Raw genomic sequence first — 16,423 nt, forward strand, 5'->3', positions numbered from 1 at the left:
AGTGTTTCCCAGGAGATGTCCTGAGTGTCATTCAGGCTAAAATATTCTTGAATGGCCATGTCAATTTCACTAACAGTACTGGGGTTACTGAGAAGAGATTCATTCAGTCTCCAAATGTATTCACGAGACCGCTGCCCACCTCCCAACAATTGCAGAAAGACCCCCGAATGGTCAGACCAGGGTGCATCCCTGATATAAGATCTGGTTGCTAGTGGGAAATGCGGTGAGGAAATAAAGATATGATCTATCCGAGCAAAAGAGAGATGGGGATGAGAGTAGTGTGTGTAATCCTTTACATTCGGATTAGTCTCCCTCCAAATGTCCACCAGACCCTGTTTAGCCAGGAGTTTACAAATACGGAGACTTTGCTTAGATGGAGCCAATTGCTGGTGAGACGGCGGTCTCTTTTTGTTGAGTCTCTGATCAAACGCAATGTTAGAGTCACCCCCGAAAACAATCACCCCCTCCAAAAAAGGGGACAAAGTATCAAACATTGATTGGAAAAATTGAAAGTAGTTTCGATTAGGAGCATAATAGGATATAAATGAATATAGGGTGCCCGCTATGTGACCCTTTACCAGAAGAAATCTACCTTCTGGATCGGGATGAGTGGATACCATAGAAAAGGGACAGCTGCGAGAAAAATGTTTTGCAACCCCCCTCGTCTTGTTCTGAGAATTCGCTAGGTAGAAGGAAGGGTATTTAGCGTGTAGAAAAGATGGTTTGTAATGTTGCGGGAAGTGAGTTTCCTGTAGTAATAATATATCTACCCTCTGAGAGTGAAAGCTGTGCAGGACCTTTTTACGTTTAGAAGGGGAGTTGAGGCCTTGGGTATTTTGTGAGGCTATTCTAAGCTTATGAGGACGAGTATCAGTTGAGGCCATGGCAAATGGGAGACTGTTCTAGCAAAAATTGAACGGTCTTACCAGAGGAGGAGGGTGATTCGGCATCATAAGGAGGATGGTGCAGCGCCGGTTTGAGTTTCCATGATGAGGTCACCTGGTCAATGAAGAAGAAAAAGAGGGGTTAGAAAGAAGAAAGGGGTAGCAATATAGGACAATTTCAAGAACGCCCCTACCGAAAGGGGTCAGAAGCAGGTAGCAGGCCATCAGTTCTTGGGGCCAGCGTGTACAAAACCGGCTTGGAGTGCAAACAGACGAAACCATAAAGACAAGACAAACAAACAAGGACATACAACAAAGATGGTCCCAAAGGACCAAAAATAGGTGAAAAAAATTTCCCCCTGAGGAGAGGGAAAATCCCATGTTGGTAAGACTGGACAACCAGTAACCAAAATGGGGAGAGGGGCATGATCACCGCCCCAGTGATCCGGATCCCCCAACATCAGCTTAGTAAAACATGAACCCATTAGAAAACATCATATAGAACCGACACTTTGACTACACTGGGAAACAATCAAGAAGGGATCAGGCAGACAGGCAGAAATAGCCGGGTCCACCCGTGAAACGTGGTAGTGACCTGTTTCCCAGTGATTCAAAGAGCTAGCACAAGGGGGCAAACTTAAAACAAGAGAAATATACAGTAAAACCTTGGTTTGAGAGTAACTTGGTTTAAGAGCGCTTTGTAAGACAAGCAAAATTTTCAAATAAATTTTGACTTGATATACAAGCGATGTCTTGATATACAAGTAGTCTCAAGTCACAGCTGAGTATAAAAGAGAAGAGAGGCGCCTCTAAGTGTAGCAATATGGTTAAATTTAATGAAGGTACATTTAGCAACTCACATGGTTGATGATTGGAACAGGCACATCTAAGTATGCAGGCATCCAGGCTAAAGCTGTCCACATAGACCATCCTCCGCACCGCCATCTACGTCATCCCTTCCATGCTGCCCCTCGCTTTCAGATCGCTTTACTGCAGGGTGGTCTTCCAGGTCAGGATTACAGACTGGTAGCCGGCGGTGCGGAGGATGGTCTATGTGGACAGCTTTACCCCGGATGCCTGCATACTTATGTGTGCCTGTTTTATTCATCAACCATGTGAGTTGCTAAATGTTGTACCTTAATTAAATGGAACCATATTGCTACACTTAGAGGCGCCTCTCTTCTCTTTGATACTCTGTAGCTCCTGCTGGATTTTGCTTCTAATCCCCTTGTGGAAGCGGCTATTTGTGGATGGACATTTTATGGTTATATAACCTATCGCAATGCTATAATCTTTTTATATGGACTATAAACTAAAGGATTTATGAATAAATGGTTGTGGAACGAATCATTTGAGTTTCCATTATTTCTTATGGGGAAATTCGCTTTGATATACGAGTGCTTTGGATTACAAGCATGTTTCCGGAACGAATTATGCTCGCAATCCAAGGTTTTACTGTATACTCAAATACATAAGACCCAGTCCTTGTACAGATAAAGAGGAAAAAAAAATTATGTGGAACAAATTAGAGAAAAAACACATATAAACTAGGATAAAGACACATCCAGCTGTTGTTCAGGAGATTTCCAGAGAACGTCCATGAAGTAGGTGAGGCCAGGAAGTAAGGAGAGGAGTCTCAGGGTGGGCGACCGTTTTAGATTTCTTGGACTTGGTCTGACGCCAGAGGGGGGGCAGTGGACTGGAAGGCTGTTGTCGCTTGGAGGAGCTGGAGGCCGAGGATGCAGGGGGAGATCCAGGGTCTTGAGAGATGAGATGCAGCTTGAGGAGTAGTTTCTCGCCTTCGTGAAAGGAAGAAAATGAATAGGATCTTTGCTTGAATTCAAATTTGAGGTTGAAAGGGAATAACCAGCGATATTTAATGTTGTGTTGGATTAGAGCAGCCAATAGGGGTTTAAATGATCTGCGACGCTGAATGGTGGTCGGGGACAAGTCAGTAAATATTTGAAATAGGCACACCTTGGAAGGACAGGTTTTCACTATTGCGAGCTTTGCGCATAACGTCCTCTTTCACTCCATAGTAGTGAGGTTTCACTAGAATGACCCTAGGCAGGCCGTCCTGACGGAGGGACTGTAGGGCCCTATGAGCCCTGTCCAATTCCAATTTATGTGGCGCAATATCCGGCAGTAGCCCCCTGATGATAGAGTGCACCACTGCTGGCACATCTTGAAAGGACTCAGGGACCCCCCTGATTCGAAAGTTATAGCGCCTGCTGCGGTTTTCCAGATCGTCAATCTTCAGAAGGGCTGATTCTAACTGATCATGTAGTTCCTGGAGACGATCAGTGTTCTGGTTAGATTGGAGCATTGTGTGTTCAAGTTTAGTTTCTATGAATTCCATGCGTGTTCCAAGGTTAATAAGATCAGCCTTAATTTCCCCAGTTATTCTAGAGGCTGTATTAGTAAGACCCCTGTCAAACAAATCAGCGAACTTGTTAAACATGGCTTCCATCTGAGCTTGAGGGCCTGGGGAGAAATCAGTTCCAGGGTAAGGAGAATGTGAAGGGATCGCCCCTGCCTCCATGGGAGACCCTGGCGTGACAGGCAGTATTCGGCCCAGAAGTGATTCCGTGGACGCTGGCGAAATTGACCCCCCATGTGTGGTACTCACTAGGGAGCCCCCCGCAGGGCTCGCTGATAATCCACGTCCCAGCTGCAGGGAGGATTGCTGCGGAGTGTCAGGGCCCAGCAGCGCGGCATCCGCCATCTTGGGGATTTCAGTCAGACGTTCCGAGGCTGAGAAAAGCACTGAAAGGTCCCTGCGGACCGAGCCCGATGACATAGGGCTGTCCAGCGGATCTTCCCCTACCGGATGGTGCCGGTGACCACACGCTACGGGATCGTGGAGCAGAGCGGGGATCCGGTGTTTTCTGGGGCGGGACGGAGCTCCGGCTTCAAGCGGCCATCTTGGAGCTGCCGCGCATGCGCTCCCCTCTTTAAACTTTTTTCTTACCTCCCTGTGCAAAACAGTAGGTGTATCAGCTATGTAAAAGCACACCTTGTTTGTTTAAACATAATGTTTTCACCCTGGACTGATCACCTGTAAGGTATCAGCTGTGACAAATAGGGATGATCGAACTTTTCAAAACTTCGGTTCGGCCAGAACACCCGAATTTCCCGAAAGTTTGGTTCTGGGTCATGCCCCAGGGACTATGAAACACACAAAAAAAGTTCTTAAAAATTGTCGTTTTTGATAGAGAGCCAATTATTGAAAAAAATTTTGAGAAAAAAAATGAGATTTCTTTGGATTTAGTGTCTGTGGGGTCTAAAAAGTGTACCTGTGAAGTTTCAGCTCTGTAGCATGTCCAGAACCAGAAAAAAAATGATTATTTTTCTTAGAATTTCAGTAGCGCAGGGATGTTGTTACCCTCCTTTCACACCTGGGCGTTTTTGTTTCAGGCATTTATTGGGCGTCTTTGGAGGCAGGCATGACATCTGAACTCCTGTATAGGGGTATATATATATATATATATATATATATATATATATGTATGTGTATATATATATATATATATATATATATATATATATATATAAATATATGTGTATATACATACACATATATATATATATATATATATATATATATATATATATATATATATATATATATATATATATATGTATGTGTGTGTGTGTGTATATACATATACATGTATATACACACATATATATATATATATTGTGACAGGAAGTCAGGTAAATCTGTGGATGTAGTCACAGACAGGAGATACATTTCCACCTGGTTTAGAAAATTCACCAATTACTATAGGGTGTCGGCAGGAAAGGTAGCCAGGACGGCTTAAGGAAGTTGAAAGGCCTTCAGCTGTTCGGAATGAGGAAGTTAAGGCCTTTATAATTTGTCCAAAGGAAGTCTATTGATTGCTGCCTCCTGACGCTGTGTGAGCTGGGGAGAGGAGGACAGTCAGATGTGTGCCTCCCGACGCTGTGTGAAGCCTGGGAGAAGGATTGCTGCCTCCTGACGCTGTGTGAAGCTGGGGAAAGGAGGACAGTCAGATGTGTGCCTCCCGACGCTGTGTGAGCATGGGAGAAGACCTCTTGGAGCGATGTGCGCTGAGGAGGGTAAAAAGTGTGAAGACTTCTTGTGACGGTGCTAACCGTCACTATGTGTGACGGATCACCCTGTCCCTGGATTGTAAACCCCTTTGTGTCATTTTCCTATGAGTTTGGGACATTGCACTTTTATTGTATTTTATTTCCTCTTTATTCATCCTCTGAACAAAGGAAGATGGCAGGACTCATGCCATTGAGTTAATGTAATGTAATGTTACAGCCCACCCCCCCCCCCCCTTCCTGTTCCTGTGTCTAAGTGTGTGGATTCATGATACAGACAATAGCCTGAGCTGGGCTGGAGACATCTCTCTGCAGGGGGTGTGTATTAAGACTTGCAGTTTCAAATGTACAAATGTTCAGTTCTCATTGGTTGTTGGTTGGTCCTTGTCTCATCCCCCCCCCCCTGCAAGGCTAAGGGGAGTGCCCCTTAGCTGTGTGTAACTGTCTGTCTTGGAATGTAATAAACAGTTCCTGTTTTTACCCTCAACTCGGAGCTTTGTCTAGTTTTTGGAGGGGGATTTATTATACAGAAAGCCGTTCGATTGTTTGGGGCTCTCTTTGGATGATTATTCGTATGCTGGTGTGCTACAGGGGTAATTCGTACATGCTGCAAAGGTGGTACATCCACTAAACGGCGGTTTCATTCCTTTTTACGCTGAGGTTCGTAACAATTGGTGGCAAGCGACGGGATGAGTCCCACCGCCCAGAACAGCTACCGATGCAGTATGAGGAGCTGAAACGGATTACCCTCAAAAAGTTATTGCAACGTAGAGGACGACCAGCAGGTAATTTAAAGAAACGAGAGATTATTGCTCAATTGTTGGAGATGGATGCAGCACAAGAAAGGGAGAGAGCTAATGTGACCGGCATCTTGGATTTAACACCCGAGGAAATACAATTTAACCGGGCAGTGCAAATAAGGCTGGCACATTTTGGCCCCAACCCTACAGCTGATATTGTGGAACGAGTGCAAGCAGCGGTAACAGCCCAACTGCAAGGAAGAGGAGCGGCAGCAGCGGAGGTACCCCATAATAATGTGGGAAGAAAGAAGGTACCTTTTGCTGCGTTTAAAACTTTTGTGGAATCTGAGGGGGAGATTGATGGATTTTTGGCAGACTTTGAAAGGCAGTGTACCTTACACAGGGTGCCCACGGACGAATGGGTCACCATCCTCTCTGGGAAATTGTCCGGCCGGGCCAGCGATGCTTTTCGGGCCATCCCAGAGGAGGACATTATAGATTACCAGGCCGTTAAAGATGCCCTGTTGGCCAGGTATGCAGTAACGCCAGAAGTATACCGGCGGAGGTTCAGAGAGACCCCCAAGCAAGCCAGTGACTCCTATATGGAGTGGGCATGCAGAGTACACCGTGCAGCAACCCACTGGATGGCAGGATGCCAAGCTGTATCTGGGGAGGAGATCTTACAAGTGTTTATGTTGGAACATTGCTTCAACAAGTTACCTGCCGGGGTCAGAGAATGGGTCCGGGACCGTAAACCCTCCACTTTCCCGGAAGCCGCTCGATTGGCAGATGAATATACAGACGCTCGTAAGCTGTATGATAATGTGCCCAAAGCTCCTGCCAGGGTGGAATACCGACAAGCAGCACCCACCAATACTACTATTTACCAGGCTCCAGCACACCGCACCCCGGCTTTGCCTGAAACCGACAGCTATGCCCAGCCACCCCGTTTTAACTCCAGGGATTATTCGCAACCCATCCGGTGCTTTGGATGCAAACAGCTTGGGCACAAAAGGCCGGAGTGCCCGTTGAACACAGCCAACCAGGCGCAGTCATGGAGACGGCCAGCCGGCGGAAATCTACGCAACTACCAGCCTGCTGCTCACTGCATTGAGCAGGAGGAATGTCGGGGCGTCCTCCATGAAGCAGACCCGGTCTAAGCCGTCCACTATTACCATGGCCACAGGCAGCAACAACCTAGCCTCAGACCAATGCTCAAGCCCCGGATTACCAATCTTGGACAACCCCTACCACAGAGAGGGGGGGACTCCTCCAACTCGCAGGCACGCAGATACCAATCCCGCAGTGGGGTACAGTGCTACAGGTGCAAGCAGGTTGGGCACTACCAACGAGACTGTACCCAGAGCAGGGACCAATCTGCATGGATCCGACCAGGGTCACCCCCTCCAGTAAAGACAACGGTCCCCTACTATCACGCAGAGGCTCCCCCAGTCATACCAATATTCAAACCCACTGAGATGCAATTGGGTACCCTTCACGAAGCTGACCCAGTGAAAGCCGCTACAGAGAACCGCCAGCACCATTGCCAATCTGTCCAGTTAAACGGAAAGCCTGTGCGAGGTCTCCGAGACACGGGAGCCACTCTCACTTTGGTCAAGCGACATTTGGTCCCAGATGCCGCCCGAACTGGAGGTTCAGTAGTGGTACGGGTAGCAGGGGGAGGGGTGCACCAGATACCCACTGCGAGGGTCCACTTGAATTGGGGTGCTGGGTCAGGTATGATTGATGTGGGGTTGATACAGGAGCTCCCCACCGATGTCTTACTGGGGAACGACCTAGGCCACTTGACCTCAGCGTTCCTGCCGGTCCAGATCCTGGGCCCACATCACGGAGACCTACTTACATTCTGAGGTCCAGATGCTTTAATGTTTGGATGGAGTGCAGTCATATGGGATAGGTTTTGGTTTGGGAGGGGAGGGCCATGGCAGATTTACTTGGAAGTCCCTGGATTGACTCTTTGGGACTTGTTACCCGACTAATTCAGGCACAGACCAGTTGGAGGTCTGGTACCTGGAATTAGTCTACCTTTGGGGGGAAGAGATGTGACGGTGCTAACCGTCACTATGTGTGACGGATCACCCTGTCCCTGGATTGTAAACCCCTTTGTGTCATTTTCCTATGAGTTTGGGACATTGCACTTTTATTGTATTTTATTTCCTCTTTATTCATCCTCTGAACAAAGGAAGATGGCAGGACTCATGCCATTGAGTTAATGTAATGTAATGTTACAGCCCACCCCCCCCCCCCCCTCCTGTTCCTGTGTCTAAGTGTGTGGATTCATGATACAGACAATAGCCTGAGCTGGGCTGGAGACATCTCTCTGCAGGGGGTGTGTATTAAGACTTGCAGTTTCAAATGTACAAATGTTCAGTTCTCATTGGTTGTTGGTTGGTCCTTGTCTCATCCCCCCCCCCCCCCCCTGCAAGGCTAAGGGGAGTGCCCCTTAGCTGTGTGTAACTGTCTGTCTTGGAATGTAATAAACAGTTCCTGTTTTTACCCTCAACTCTGAGCTTTGTCTAGTTTTTGGAGGGGGATTTATTATACAGAAAGCCGTTCGATTGTTTGGGGCTCTCTTTGGATGATTATTCGTATGCTGGTGTGCTACAGGGGTAATTCGTACATGCTGCAAAGGTGGTACATCCACTAAACGGCGGTTTCATTCCTTTTTACGCTGAGGTTCGTAACACTTCTCAAGGTGAGAAAATTAACTATTTCCATGTGGAAGAAATAAATGAACTGTTTGCTATGTGAAGAGACAAGCAAAGGGACATGTTCAATGTGAAGAGGAAAAGGGACATGATCAATGGACATTTGTTGTGTGAAGAAAAAACATGGACTATTGAGTGTCTGCTGTAGGATCAGCAAAGTTTGCCCAACAGTAGGTTGGAGACAGACTCCGTAGGTAGGTTCCTGTATGTGAGAAGGTAGCCGCCCACAGTGGCAAGGATTTATTTTGTGTTTTATTTTTATTTTGATGTTTTTGAGGCTTGCACTGGTGTGAAGTAAATTGCAAGAATAAACCAAACTGTTGTTTGCAACCACTTCTCGGCTATCTCCCTGTGTAAACGCACCCCATCAAGGGGTCATCCATACCCGCCACCGAGCTAATCCCCACATATGATGGAGGATGCGGGCATGAGATTGCACAATCTGTGTGTGCAGGAGAGAAGATCCTGAAAGAGAGAAAAAAACTACTTGTTTTAAAAAGACAGTGGTCTCAAAATTTTTGATGGACTTTGTTGTGTCTGGTGCATGAGACTGAACAAACTGTGTGTGCAGGAAAGGAGATCCTGCAAGAGGGAGAAAAAATTCTTGAAGATGGGGCGATCAAAATGCCTGAAAGATGCAAAGATAGCTGAAATGAGAGACCGACTTCTATGGATGGAGGTGATGTTACCGTCTGAACGAGCCCCATCCATGCCGGAACGGAGTCTGCTAAAGAGAAAGGTTGTTGTCCCTAGCAACACTGGGGCAAATGCAGATTTTCAGCGGAGCTTTGCAGCTCAACAAAAGGCTCACCAAGAGAGCATGGCAGGCTGGAAACAGAGACGCCAGCAGCCAATGGAGGCCATCAGTTTGGAGGAAACCGAGTATGTGTGCAGGGCTGAGCTGGATGCCTTGCAACGGAAAATGGAAGAAAAGGAACAAGCCTTGGAATTGCTTAGGATGGAGCATAGAAACGTGCAGGCTCAGGTGTTACAGTGGGAAGAATCCACTGCTCTTCTTTTTTCCGAGTTACAAAAACGCAGAGAGACTATAATGGAGAAAGATGCCATCCTCATGGAAAAGGAAAATGAAATTCAGACTTTGCAGGAGCAAAGTATGCATGATATGTTGGAGTTGCGTAATCAGCTGGAAAAAGTCTTCAGTCTTTGGAAGCTACAAAAATAGACCTGCAGGGGGTGCAGGAACAGAATGTCTCTCTGAAAACGACATTGTCTCTCAGCGACAAGGAGAAAAATGAGAGAGAGGCTAAATTACTGAGTACTGTGTATGAGCTCACCACTTTGAGAAATGTGGTAGATGAATTGCGTACGGACCGTGAAAGTTGGAAAGATGAAGCCCAACGTGTCCAGCAGCAGTTAAAGGAGAAAGAAGCCTGTGTGGCAGAATTACAGTCTCATTCCCAGAAAATAGCCAATGAGGGGAAGGCTCTTATGCAGGGAAAAGGAGATTCTGAACACAAGAGAAAAAAAGTAGAGGCACAGCTGCAGGAATCGCAAGTCAAGGTGTCAGAAGGTGACCGATTGTGTGCTAAGCTGTCAGAGAAGGCAAACCAACTGCAGGTTGAGTTGGACAATGTCACAAATCAGCTTTCTCAAGCAGACAGCAAATCTAGAGAAATTGCCAAAGATTATCTTGGAATCGCAGCTGCAAGACACGCAGGAACTCTTACAGGAAGAGAGGTGTCAAAGGCTGAGTTTTAGCACAAAGCTCAAACAAATGGAAGATGAGAAAAATGTCTTCCTGGAACAATTAAAAGAGGAGGAGGAAGCAAAGAAAAACCTATCAGAGCAAGTCGCAACACTGCAAGCTCAGATAGCGGATATGAAAAAACGCATGGAAGAAAGCGTTGGTTCATTAGAAAATGTTGAAAATGTGAAAAAGAAGTTTGATCAGATGCTTGGTGAGGAGAAGACTGTGTCTGCAAAATATGCAGAAGAACGCGACCGTGCAGAAGCGGAGGCGCGTGATAAAGAGAGCAAAGCCCTGTTCTTGGCTCGCTCCTAGGAGGAAGCTCTAGAGTGTAAGGTTGAACTAGAAAGAGTTAACAAACAGCTGTGTACAGAAATGGAAGATTTGGTCAGCTCCAAGGATGATGTTGGGAAAAGCGTTCAGGAGCTAGAAAAGTCTAAGCGAGCCTTAGAACAGCAAGTAGAAGAGATGAAGATTCCGTTGCAGGAACTTGAAGAGGAATTACAGGCAACAGAGGATCTGTCCCAAAGAGGGGATAGTGTGCCTGATGCAGTTTATAAAAGGATCAGTGTTTTGGGGCCTGTCCTGAGTGAGCATCAGAAATGTGATGACATGTGGCTTGAATCACCCCTTTGGAATAAACCGTTCCTTCAAAAACTTCAAGCATTGGAAAATGTATCATTAGAGCTTCAGCAAACAAAGGAGCTGTGTAAGAAATGTGATTATTTCTCAGTTCAGGCTGAAAACCTAGTGGAGAAAACGAAAGCAAGTGATATAAAGCTTGCAGAAAAAAAGCAAACACCACCTAGTGGAGAAAACTAAGGCTGTTGGTGAAAACGTGAAGCAAATGAATAAGTGCCTTTCAGGGAATATTTCCAAAATGGAACTGGTGAAAGACAGGTGGCCGAAGTTTGATCGTGATCTTGAGATACATTCCATGTGGAGTTCAGATAAAGAAAAGGAGCTACAATGGAAAAGTAATGCAATGGCAGAGGGTGCAGTGAAGAAACCTGTAGTAGACTGTGTTGCAGTTCCATGCTTCTTCACTGATGCAGAGAGGAGGTCTGTAATGGATACCACCCAGATCGCTGGGTTCAACTGTGTTGTTGCCTTTGACCCATATGATGGTGGAAGGAAAGTTGATGAGGTGCAGACATTTTTTGGAACAAAGCCAAGTGAAGCAGAGGTTCTCAAAGTTTTGGGGAAATCATTTATTGATTACAGAGAGAGGCGGCTCAAGAATGTTGAAGACTTTAAGACTAGCACAATTGAGTTGCCTATGGATCACGGTCCTCCTTGGTGGATAGGACAGACGGTTATGCAGGACAAACTTGAGAAGGAGCGAAATTGCAAAAATGCAGTGGAAGAAGATGCATATGAGATAAGAGACAAACTGTGTGACATTTATGAGAAATCTGTCAATGAAGATGACAGAAACAGTTTCATCCAGAAGCTTGAGGATACTAGGAGGCTTATCAGTGAGAGTCAAGAGAAGTGCCTGACACATGCGTGTCTGGAAATCTGTGTCCCAACCCTAGGGTTGAAACAAGAGGGGGGGTATGTGACAGGAAGTCAGGTAAATCTGTGGACGTAGTCACAGACAGGAGATACATTTCCACCTAGTTTAGAAAATTCACCAATTACTATAGGGTGTCGGCAGGAAAGGTAGCCAGGACGGCTTAAGGAAGTTGAAAGGCCTTCGGCTGTTCGGAATGAGGAAGTTAAGGCCTCTATAATTTGTCCAAAGGAAGTCTATTGATTGCTGCCTCCCGACGCTGTGTGAAGCCTGGGAGAAGGATTGCTGCCTCCTGACGCTGTGTGAAGCTGGGGAGAGGAGGACAGTCAGATGTGTGCCTCCCGACGCTGTGTGAGCATGGGAGAAGACCTCTTGGAGCGATGTGCGCTGAGGAGGGTAATAAGTGTGAAGACTTCTCAAGGTGAGAAAATGAACTATTTCTATGTGGAAGAAATAAATGAACTGTTTGCTATGTGAAGAGACAAGCAAAGGGACAGGTTCAATGTGAAGAGGAAAAGGGACATGATCAATGGACATTTGTTGTGTGAAGAAAAAACATGGACTATTGAGTGTCTGCTGTAGGATCAGCAAAGTCTGCCCAACAGTAGGTGGGAGACAGACTCCGTAGGTAGGTTCCTGTATGTGAGAAGGTAGCCGCCCACAGTGGCAAGGATTTATTTTGTGTTTTATTTTTATTTTGATGTTTTTGAGGCTTGCACTGGTGTGAAGTAAATTGCAAGAATAAACCAAATTTGCAACCACTTCCCGGCTATCTCCCTGTGTAAACGCACCCCCCAAGGGGTCATCCATACCCGCTACCGAGCTAATCCCCGCAATATATATATATATATAAATATATATATATATATAGAGATATATAAATATATATATATATATATAGATATATAAATATATCTGTATATATATATATATATATATATATCTCTGTATATATATATATATATATATATGTATACCCCTAACTGAGAATCTGCATAGTGGGGTCACTCTGGCATAGCAGAGTCAGTTCACCCTAAACTACATACTACACTACGATCACCCTGACATGGAAGAGTTTGGTCACCCTGGCATAGCAGAGTCAGTTCACCCTAAACTACACTACGGTCACCCTGACATGGAAGAGTTCGGTCACCCTGGCATAGCAGAGTCAGTTCACCCTAAACTACACTACGGTCACCCTGACACTTAAAACTTTCCCTACAAAAACTAGATTATTGAATCTAACTATAGTGGTATATAGTACCCTAACTACACTGCATATCCCTTTCCTCACACTAATAATTGCAAAATGACACTGGAGCAGCAGGAGTAACAGAAATGCTTCCACTCTATTCCACAGCCTCTCTATTACAGTGCTAGAGGTTTGGCGGGGCTATGTTATATACTGGGGGGCGTATGGGGGGCGTATTCACTCCTGATTGGCCTCTGGACCCCCTAGGCACTCCAATCGGCTTTTACTGATGTTTCTGGGCCAATCGCGGGCTTTTAAAGCCCAGTTCCTGTCCCATTGCATTTTGGGCGGTTCTGGTGGCCGAATTACGAACTTTTACCGCAAAAAGTTCGGAATTTGGATGAATTTCGAACACCCGATGTTCGGGTCGAACCGATGGTCGACCCGAACCATTCGATCATCCCTAGTGACAAAGCGCATTTGGTTGCTTATGCTGCTCTCACCCAATGTTGTTTGGCATGTAGTTTTTCACCTTGGTGCAAAATCGCCCTTGCATCCATCTCCTCTGAAGCTCCGAATCAAGCAGCGCCTTCAGTGGCACTTCTGTGGTGAAGAATCGTCCGGGCGCGTGTGTGCGAATATTCGCCATTTAAAAACATGCGTACACTTGGAGCAGGAAGAGCGTGTCATGGTGCAATTGGCATGCATGTGGGCGCCACGTAGCAAGCCACGCATTCAGAGTACAACCACAAACAGTGCGATTTTAAAAGGAGATATTTCCTACGCGCAAGCCTCTGTCAGAAGGCTGTAGGGACACGGAGCAGCAGCAGCTGAGTTGCATGAGTCACTGTGGGTGCATGTTTATAGGTACAGTCAGGTTCTGTATCTGTCGGATAATCAGTGCTGTGTGTGATAAGCTTTATAGCTTGGCACAAGCCTTGAGTACACTAAAGTTAGTACCTCAAGTTTGTCTTGACTAAAAGCAATGTCCTCCCAAAAGAGGAGTGGCGGGGGGAACAGCTAGAAGAGGCACTATGGTGCCGCTGTCAGACCTTGAAGGTCAAAGCCTTGCTACCTTTATATCTACTCCCCCTGAAGGGCCAGAGGTGACTAGCCAATCTGAACCATTACAGTTGTCAGGCATAGTAGCTACTCCTAGTGCTTCTGTCACAACCTACATCACTAAGGACGATTTGGCATTGGCCAGCCTTGAGGGTAAGAATGCTGGTATGATTGCAGCATCGCAAGGAGGGAGGAAACGTGATAGATTCCCATCACCTGAGCCAACCCCTGAGTCAGTTCAGGATTGGGCTGAGGATGTAGAAGAAGTAGCTGTAAATGACTCTATAGAAGGTCAAGCTGAGGTTTCCACTTCTGGGGAGTCAGGAACAGGGGAGTCAGGATCTGAGGAGCCCTATTCGGCCTCTCAATCCCAGAGATTGTTAATTCAGTCTCTCACTGAAATGGTCGGGTTTGGATACAAATTACTTCCCTTAACGATGTCTGAAGTCTCTTTTTTTCTCTTTAGGCTCATTGCGCCCTCCTTGTAGTCCTCAGGCTTTTCCCTTACATCTTGGAGCAGGTACTGTATGCTGATTGGGATCATTCTGATAGGTGATCCTCTGATTGTTCTTCCCAAAAGGTTTTCATGATTGTATCCTATGGAGGAAAAATTTACAAGAAAATGGAGTATACCTTCTGTGGATGCTGCCATTTCTTGAGTTAACAAATGTTTAATTTGTCCTGTGGATAATGCCCAGGTTTTAAAAGATCCAGCTGATAAGAAGTTTGAATCATTACTAAAAGGCTCCTCTGCTGTTGCAGGGTCTGTGATGCAACCAGTAGTAGCAGCTATAGAAGTTTGTCAGTCTATAAAAGACCGTATTAAGCGAGTGTCCAGGATGGTTCCTTCACAAGCAGAGTCTGTGGAAGATTTGACAGATCTACCTTGCACTTTATGTTTTGCAGTGGATGATCTTAAAGACTCCATACAGCAAATGTCACGGTTTGCTCTTTTGACAGTGCATATATGCAGAATCCATTGGCTAAAAAGCTGGTCTACAGAATTACCATGTCAAAAGTTGCTGGCTGGCCATCCCTTTCATAGAGAACATCTATTTGGTGATAATGTGGCTAAATGCATCCAAAAGATTTGGGGGGGGGGGGGGGGGAGAGTGCGTTGCTACCCATTAAGAGGAAAAGCAAACGTCCTTCTTTTAAGATTCCCAGCACTCAGACTCCCAGTGCTTCTAATCCCAGGCAGTTGCAATGGCCCTAGCCGTCTGGATCTAGGACCAAGCCTTCAGGGCAAGGGCAGAAGAAACCCTGTGCCCAGAGATCTACTAACCAAGTCTACCACTAAATCTTCCTTGTGAAGGGGCGTCCCCACTCATTCGGGTGGGGGGAAGGCTGCTACAGTTCTCGAAGGCCTGGGTAGAAATAATTCAGGACAACTGGGTTATTTCCACTATCTCGCAGGGATACAAACTGGAATTTAGGGTGTTCCCACTTCCTTGATTTGTAAAGTCAAACATACCTAAAGATCCTCTAAAAAGAAGATCTCTCTTTCTGGCTCTGGACTATTTAATGTCCCAAAGAGTGATTACAGAAGTGCCGGAGGATGAAAGATTCAGGGTTTTTTTACTCAAACCTTTTCATAGTCCCCAAGCAAAACTGAGACGTGAGACCTTTTCTTGATCTCAAAGCTCTAAACCAGTTTCAGAACATTTGTACTTTCCGTATGGAGTCAATTAGTTCAGTCATGGCCTCCCTGCAGGGAGAGGAATTTCTACCATCCATAGACATCAAGGATGCGTACCTTTCAGTGCCTATTTTTCAGGCCCATCAAAGGTTTTTATGCTTTGCAGTAGAAAACCGTCATTTTTAGTTTGTGGCCCTGCCCTTCAGGTTGGCCATGGCTCCAAGAGTGTTCACAAAGATCCTAGCTCCAGTATTGGCTGCCCTGAGGTCTCAAGGGATATCAGTGATAGGATACCTAGATAATCTATTACTAATCATGCAATGCTGTACCCAAATATATGTCCTTTTTTCCCACAAATAGAGCTTTCTTTTGGTGGTATTTGATCACTTCTGCGGTTTTTACTTTTTTTGCGATATAAACGAAAAAAGACCAAAAATTTGAAGAAAAAAGTATATTTCTACTTTTTCTTATAAAAATGTGTTTAGCTACATGTCTTTGATAAAAAAAAATCTCAATAAGCGCATATTTATTGGGTTGCGCAAAAGTTATAGCGTCTAAAAACTATGGTGTGTATTTACTGGAATTAAGGCAGATTTTACTTTCTGACTGCCTATCTCATTTCTTGAAGTACTAAAATGGCCGGGAAGTACAAACCCCTCCCCCTAAATTACCCCTTTGTGAAAGTAGACACCCCAAGGAATTTTCTGAGAGGCATGTCGAGCCCATTAAATATTTAATTTTTTTTTGTACCAGTGTCTGGCCTTACAGGCAATTAAGTACAATGCCACCATCTGGTCGTTGAAGTCGACCCCTCCCATGTTAAGGTTTTATTTGTGGACACAGAGGGGCTTTTCTATAACA

This window comes from Pelophylax lessonae, assembly GCF_965119305.1.
Source record: "Pelophylax lessonae genome assembly, chromosome: 1".
Lineage (NCBI taxonomy): Eukaryota > Metazoa > Chordata > Amphibia > Anura > Ranidae > Pelophylax > Pelophylax lessonae.